This window comes from Cynara cardunculus, assembly GCF_001531365.2.
Source record: "Cynara cardunculus var. scolymus isolate 2C chromosome LG 2, CcrdV1, whole genome shotgun sequence".
In the NCBI taxonomy this organism is placed as follows: domain Eukaryota; kingdom Viridiplantae; phylum Streptophyta; class Magnoliopsida; order Asterales; family Asteraceae; genus Cynara; species Cynara cardunculus.
Window position 1 is genome coordinate 16,653,181 of NC_037529.1, and position 7,164 is coordinate 16,660,344.

The following is a 7,164-nucleotide window of genomic DNA, read 5'->3' on the forward strand; positions in this document are numbered from 1 at the left end:
TACATAATCAACAGCCACATCATTGGCAGATGCATTATCAACAGTCACACTAAGAACCTTTTCTAATCCCCAACCAAGTAAACAAGTCTCTATAACCTTACCAATTGTCTCGCCCTTGTGATTTGCAATTTGACAAAAATTTATAATTTTTTTATGCAAATGCCAATCACTATCAATATAATGTSCTGTTAGGCACATGTAAGCCATTTGAGTACAAGAAGTCCAACAATCGGTRGTTAAACATACTCTTTGTCCACCCTTAGTTAACTCTTTCTTCAACTTAACACRCTCCTCACAAAACAACTTGAATATATCCCTACTAACAGTCATTCTACCAGGGACATCAAACTTAGGTTGCAAGCTTTGAAGAAGCTCTCTAAACCYTTCACCGTCAACAACACTAAAAGGTTGTTCATCTTTCACTACAAACCTAGCCAAGGCATTGCGACATTTTTCTTTATTAAAAGTCACGGCCAACAAATTTCCCACACCATCACCACCGCCTTGAAAACTAAGTACTTTTTGTTTTTTATCGGTTTCCCTACCCGGATATTTCTTGCATTGTTTTCTTATGTGTGTCCACAAACTAGTTGTGCCAGTTTTCTTACTGTCACAGGCATAATTTTTTCCACAATAGTTGCAAACACACCTAAGATCATTTGGATTTCCGCCATCTACTTTTGTAAAGTGAGCCCAAACATCAGATACTCTACCACCCAACCTTTTTTTTAGCGATGTTTGGTTCTTCCTTGATCTCTTTATCAATACATATTGGGGTTGGGGTAGCATTAGCATCCATTGAATTTGAAACTGTAAGGATTAAGAAGAAATCGAAAACCTCCCATTACTAACATACAACGGATACTGGATAATATGTGAGATTGTGAGGTTGTAAAACAGAATACAGTAAATCGAATACAGACTGTAAAACTGTAAATCGAGCTGTAAAACATGTTACAACCAAGCCCACTTTCATACTAATTGAGGTTGTAAAACTGTAAATCGAAGGTATGTAAATCGATAAGAAAGTTGTCTAACAGTAAATCGAAGGTATGTAAAGCTATGTAAATTGATAAGAAAGCTGTGTAAATCGAAGGTTGTGTTGTGTTAGCTTATCTATGTAAATCGAAGGCTGGCTCAACCGCTCAAGAATGTAAATCGATGTATCGAAGGCTGTGTCGCAAGTCGCAACTCACACACACAACTGCTGGCTCAAGGATGTAAATTAATGTATCGAAGGCTGTATTGAAGGCTGTGTCACAAGTCGCAACTCACACATATACCTAACAGAGCAGTCTCGCTTCTTGGCCGCTGCTACTCGACAGAGCAGTCTCGCTTCTTGGCCGCTGCTACTCGACTGTGTTGCTCTCGCAGTCTCGCTTCTTGTGTTTGATTTGGGTTTAGGAAGGAGCAGAGCAGCTAGGTTAAACAAGACTACAAGAGGGTTCCCCGTTCCTGTGTGTTTTGTTGCTTCCAATCGGGTCATCGGGTTGGGTCGGTATTCATTGGGCCTAAACCAATTTCAACCCAATAGAGTTGAGTTACTTAATTTTTTAGTCAATCAACCTTCGGGTTACCTCGGGTTAGTTTTTTTTTTAAATCGGGTTGGGTTGATCGGGTTCATCGGGTTTTTGAGCACCCCTATTGGAGAGGGCATATAATGATGTTGGCTTCGCTTCTTGTACTGTAGAAATCACCGATTGCAATTTGGATAATTTCCTCATTTTTCCTTTCACTCGAAGAAGATGTATATGTGTATTTTTCAACAAACAGATCATTATGTCATGACCATGGTGTCCCACGTGGTCATGGCAAGACATATATGTCTTATCGTCCCAAAGTTCTTTATTGGTGACAAAATATGATTCAATGATTCAGATAATCCACTACTTCGACACATTAGCTTATCTAATATATGTTTCCTTTCATTTTTGTTAGATCTTATGTACATATAACCATTTCTGTTCTCATAATATGATTTCCATATGAAACGAATATCTTAACAAGGTTATACAATGCTTTAGTGACTATTAATGTCATTAGGCAAAAAAGAGGTGACAGTTTATTGTCTATGAATTTGGTTGGAGGAATTATAAACTATTAATTCAATTAAATATTATTCTATCTCTTAAAATTGTGTGGAGGTTATACAAAAAAGACATTCAAGTTCTCATCGGTACATTCCTACATGGAACGGAGAATATTGACAATTTTGTATTTGTTTTTGATGTATTTTTTTTTTACATCTAAAACAATTATATATTCAGTTTTATATGTGAATGTAATTCAATACTTGAATAAATTTCAAATAAACCTATATTCCATCATTTTTAAATATGACATAATTCATTTTCAACTTGTTCCCTTTTCGATAGGAGCAATTACTAGTACATTTCTTTTTTTATTGTCCATTATCTTATGGTCAGTAGTTGCATCTCTATTCTAAAGATTTGAAAATCCTTCTCGACTCTTGCCATGACCCTGACCCTTTCCACGCTCTTGTCCACGTGGTACGTAAATGTCAAGTGAGTGAAATTGTCTTTAATTCACTACCCTTTGGAGTTGTTTATGTTAATCCATACTCTCTCAGTGATTTAATGATGATCCTTTAGTTTCAACGATCATCACCGAGTCTGTTTAGTGACCGCTGAACATGTATTGTAAATTTTAAGAAACAAGTATTCTTCAAGAAGACAAAACTCACACCACAAGAACCTTCAACAATGTCAAAGATAATGCTGAAGATAGAGACAAACAGTTCGTGATTTAATACGGTTTTAGTGATAGCAAGCCTGTCTACAAACATGTGTGAAGTCTGCTCAAGATTCAACCAACACTGAAGAAACTTCAGAGTTATTCCAGTGTCAGCGATCAAATGAATCTTGTTGATCAAGATAAGTTTTTTTTGTCTTATCCCCATGCATACAAAGGACAAACCCATACCTCTCAAAGTAAATCACTCGTACGAAGTCATCCTATTGTCTCCAAAAGTTCTTACCTACTTTGTGAATGACTACTGTTCATATACGGGCAAAAGCCTGTATATCTGAAGATAAAGGACAAACTCACCTCTAGAAGCTTGCCACGTGCCTTGTACTATCTGACTTGCATTTAATGCAATGGGTATAAATAGCCATCAAGACTCTCCTATCCAAATACCTAAGAATAGAGACACATACAAGAAGCACATATATTCCTAAACCTACGAAGTTACGTTTACTTCAAGTGAAGAACATCAACTGAGCTTACTCTCAAGCAAAATTATTGCATCTTCTTTAGCAAGTCCTTTCTTTCTTGCTTTTCTGTATCTTGTGTGCTTTTTAGATTGTTTTAGATAAGTTCTGTAACTTTTCTTATTCCGCAAATAATCTGTAAATTATGTATTGATCTTCTCTTATCAATAAAGGATTTTAAAAAGTGAAATACTTGTGTGTTTATATTCATCCCCCCTATCTACAAACTGTTACCTTTAAACTCTTGTAGATTCGTCTGGGACCAACAAGTAGTATCAGAGCAGTGTTTTATTATCTCTACATTTTTTAAGATGATTTATCAACCATTTTCAAATGGCATTCTAAACACAAAAACCAACTTTCATGATAATGACTCTCTTGACAAACCTCCCCGGTTCACCAGAGACAACTTCAATTTTTGGAGGAATCAGATGTCTCTTTTCTTAGAAGGTATGGATCCTGAGATTCCATACTATTTTGAGAATGGACCTTTTGTTTCATTCACAATATCTCTAGTAGTTCCTACAACTGCTACAACTTCCGCTATACCTGAGAGGCAGATTCCAAAACTCCCTCATCAATGGAGTGATGAAGACAAGAAGAAAACGGATTTATATACTAGAGCTAGATCTATAATAGCCATGTCTCTTCCTGACGAGGTTTATCACTTTGTTATGAAGCTAAGAACCTTGAAATCCATATGGGACACTCTTTGTGTTCAATATGAAGATACATCTGACGTACAAGAATCGAGGAAGATTAACTTAGTAACACAATATGAAAGTTTTCTCTGTGAAAAATCTGAATCTTTATCTGAAGTACATCAACATTTTAATTGTCTTCTTTTTGATCTTAGGACAGTTGGAAGAGAATATTCCAACTTTGAGACACTAAAAAAAATTTAGAATGTTTTCCTGAAAAATGGATAGTTATACCATGTGTCTCAAGATGTCTAAGGACATGTCCACCCTATCTCTTAGCACCCTCTATGGGATATTGCTTAATCATGAGCAATCCCATTATATGAAAAAGAATCTTCTCAGAGATTTAAGAGAAATGAAAATCTCTCCTTTAGTTTTGATTTATGAAACCTTTTCAGCGACTCCTCCTCCTTCTTCTCTTACATCACTGAGTTAGATCCCTCTAAATATGAGGACTTAACAAACGCTGATTTATCAAAGTTTGATGAGTATCTGGCCCTCTTCACAAATTTCTTTAGAAGGTCTGTGAGAAAAAGTAATCTTCACATATCCCCTTCTCTGACTATCTCTGACAAGCCAAAGTCAAGTCCAATTGACAAGGCCTCAGCTAAAGGCTTTAAATGTTAACACAAAGGACACTTTGCAAGTGAATGCAGGTCAAAGAAAGATGTGAAGTCATCTTCTAACACCTCATCCTCCTTCAGGCCTAAAGACAATAAATATCTAAAGCTGAAGGAGAAGTACAAAAAGATGAAGAACAAGCAATTGCTGAGCTCAAGGTCGAAAAGGCTACCCTTAAAGGATGGTGTAAAGCCTCAATTAAGGCTACTTAGATCATCAACGCTCATATTCCTACCAAGATCAAGAGTGGTCTATGATATTCTTATGACTAGGAAGATCGTGTCAGTAAGCGGTCCATGCTTAAGTTTGGAACCTTTGCCTCTTCTATTCCTAACACTTCTTCCACTCAGTGCTCCTCTTCTACTGAGTTTCTTCTTGAAGGAACTTGTCAAAGTTCAAAATGCACGCACAAGGGTAAAACCATTATCCGCATTTCTCCTTTAACCAAGAAAAACCGCAAGTTGAAGAAGACTTGTTCAAAGCCTTCAACTTGTAGACTTCAACCTCTAGAATAACGGTCTCTGAATATTCTCAGAGATCAAATTCAAAACTAAAAGTAAATCTTTCACCCAAGGTATCCAAAACTTCAGTAGTTCCTTCCAGAACCACTGAAAAAGGTATTCTTGGTGCTGGTCCATCTCATCTCAGGCTCTCAAGCCTTGACTTTTTTGGTCCTAAAGATTCTTTCAACTATAGGAAGTGTCGTCACTAAGGTGAGACTACTCCTTTTGCCAGTAAGTGTCCCTTATCTACCAAATCTGGTAAGCCACCTAAGGCAAATAAAGTAACTAAGGCTGAAAAATCAGCCAAAGTGAGATTAACCACAAAAGTTGTTAAACCAACTAATGTGAAGACTGCCATTGATGCCTCGTCATCAGGCTCATTGAAGACCATCAATGATTCTAAGCCTATAGTGTCAGTGAAGAAAGATGACACCTCCATCTTTAACTCTGATGGACCCATTGAGAAATGGGTACCAAAGAAAATTAATATCCTTTCCATCGCAGGTAGTCAAAGGCATCTGGTATCTTGATAGTGGATGCTCAAGGCATATGACCAAAGACAAAACCCTGCTCTCATAGTATAAGGATGAAAGAGGTCATCTGTTACCTTTGGAGGAAATATAAAAGGATATACCAAGGGTTTGGTATATTAACCAATGGAGCAACCATGTTCAGACAAGTTACCTTTGTTGAAGGACTGAAAGATAATCTTCTCAACATCAGTCAACTATGTGATAAAGATTTCACAGTTAAATTTCATAAGAATACATGTTTTGCCTTCGACAAAGATGAAAATCTTGCATTGACTGGCTCTCGTCAAGAAAATGTGTATGTCATCAACATGGATTCTCCCTTCACTGAAAATAACTATTTTCTTTCTAAAGCCTCATCAGACATCAACTAGTTGTGGCACAAACGGGTTTCTCATATTAACTTCAAGACGTTGAATGAGTTGTCTAGAAAAGAATTCATCATTGGCCTTCCTCAACACTCTTTTCTAAAGGAATCTCTTTGCTTAACGTGTGAAAAAGGAAAGCAGACAAATGCTAGTTTTAAATCAAAACAAGTTTCTTCAGTGACTTCTGCACATCAACTACTACATATGGATTTGTTTGGCCTTGTCAACATACAATACATAGCTGAAAAGAAATTTACACTCATTATTGTTGACATGTTATCTAGGTATAGTTAGGCATTCTTTCTCAGATCCAAGAGTGATGCACTTGAAGAAATCATCTCGTTCATAAAGCACATAGAAGTACTTAATAACCTAAAAGTATGCTCAATAAGGAGTGATCATGACACTGATATTAAAAACAGTACCATTGATAACTTTCTTAAGAACAAGGGAATATCACACAACTTATCAGTTGTGAGAACTCCACAACAGAACGGGGTCATTGAAAGAAGAAATCGAACGATAATTGAAGCCTCTCGATCTATCATCAACAAGTCTTTTCTCCCCACTCAATTCTAGGCTGAGATTCAAGAAGACAGCCTATGAACTTTTCCATGATAGAAAGCCTACTATTAGATAATAGGCGCGGATGTAGCCAAGTGGATCAAGGCAGTGGATTGTGAATCCACCATGCGCGAGTTTAATTCCCGTCGTTGGCCCAAATTTATTTTTTTTAATAAATTATTCGCTACAAAAGGATTTTTTTAGTGAACGTGTCACAGCTTCCTCCTATTTTTTTTGTAAAGACGAAGAAAGAAATTCTATTTTCTCTCCATTTACTACGGCGACGAAGAATCAAATTATCACTATATTTATTCCTTTTTCTACTTCTTTTTCCAAGTGCAGGATAACCCCAAGGGGTTGTGGGTTTTTTTCTACCAATTGGGGCCCTTCCTTCACCACCCCTATGTGGATGGTCTACAGGGTTCATAACTACTCCTCTTACTACAGGGCGCTTACCTAGCCAACGCTTAGATCCGGCTCTACCCAAACTTTTCTGATTCACCCTAACATTCCCCACTTGTCCGACTGTTGCTGGGCAGTTTTTGGATATCAAACGGACCTCCCCAAAAGGTAATTTTAATGTGGCCGATTTCCCTTCTTTTGCAATCAGTTTCGCTACAGCACCCGCTGCTCTAGCTAATTGT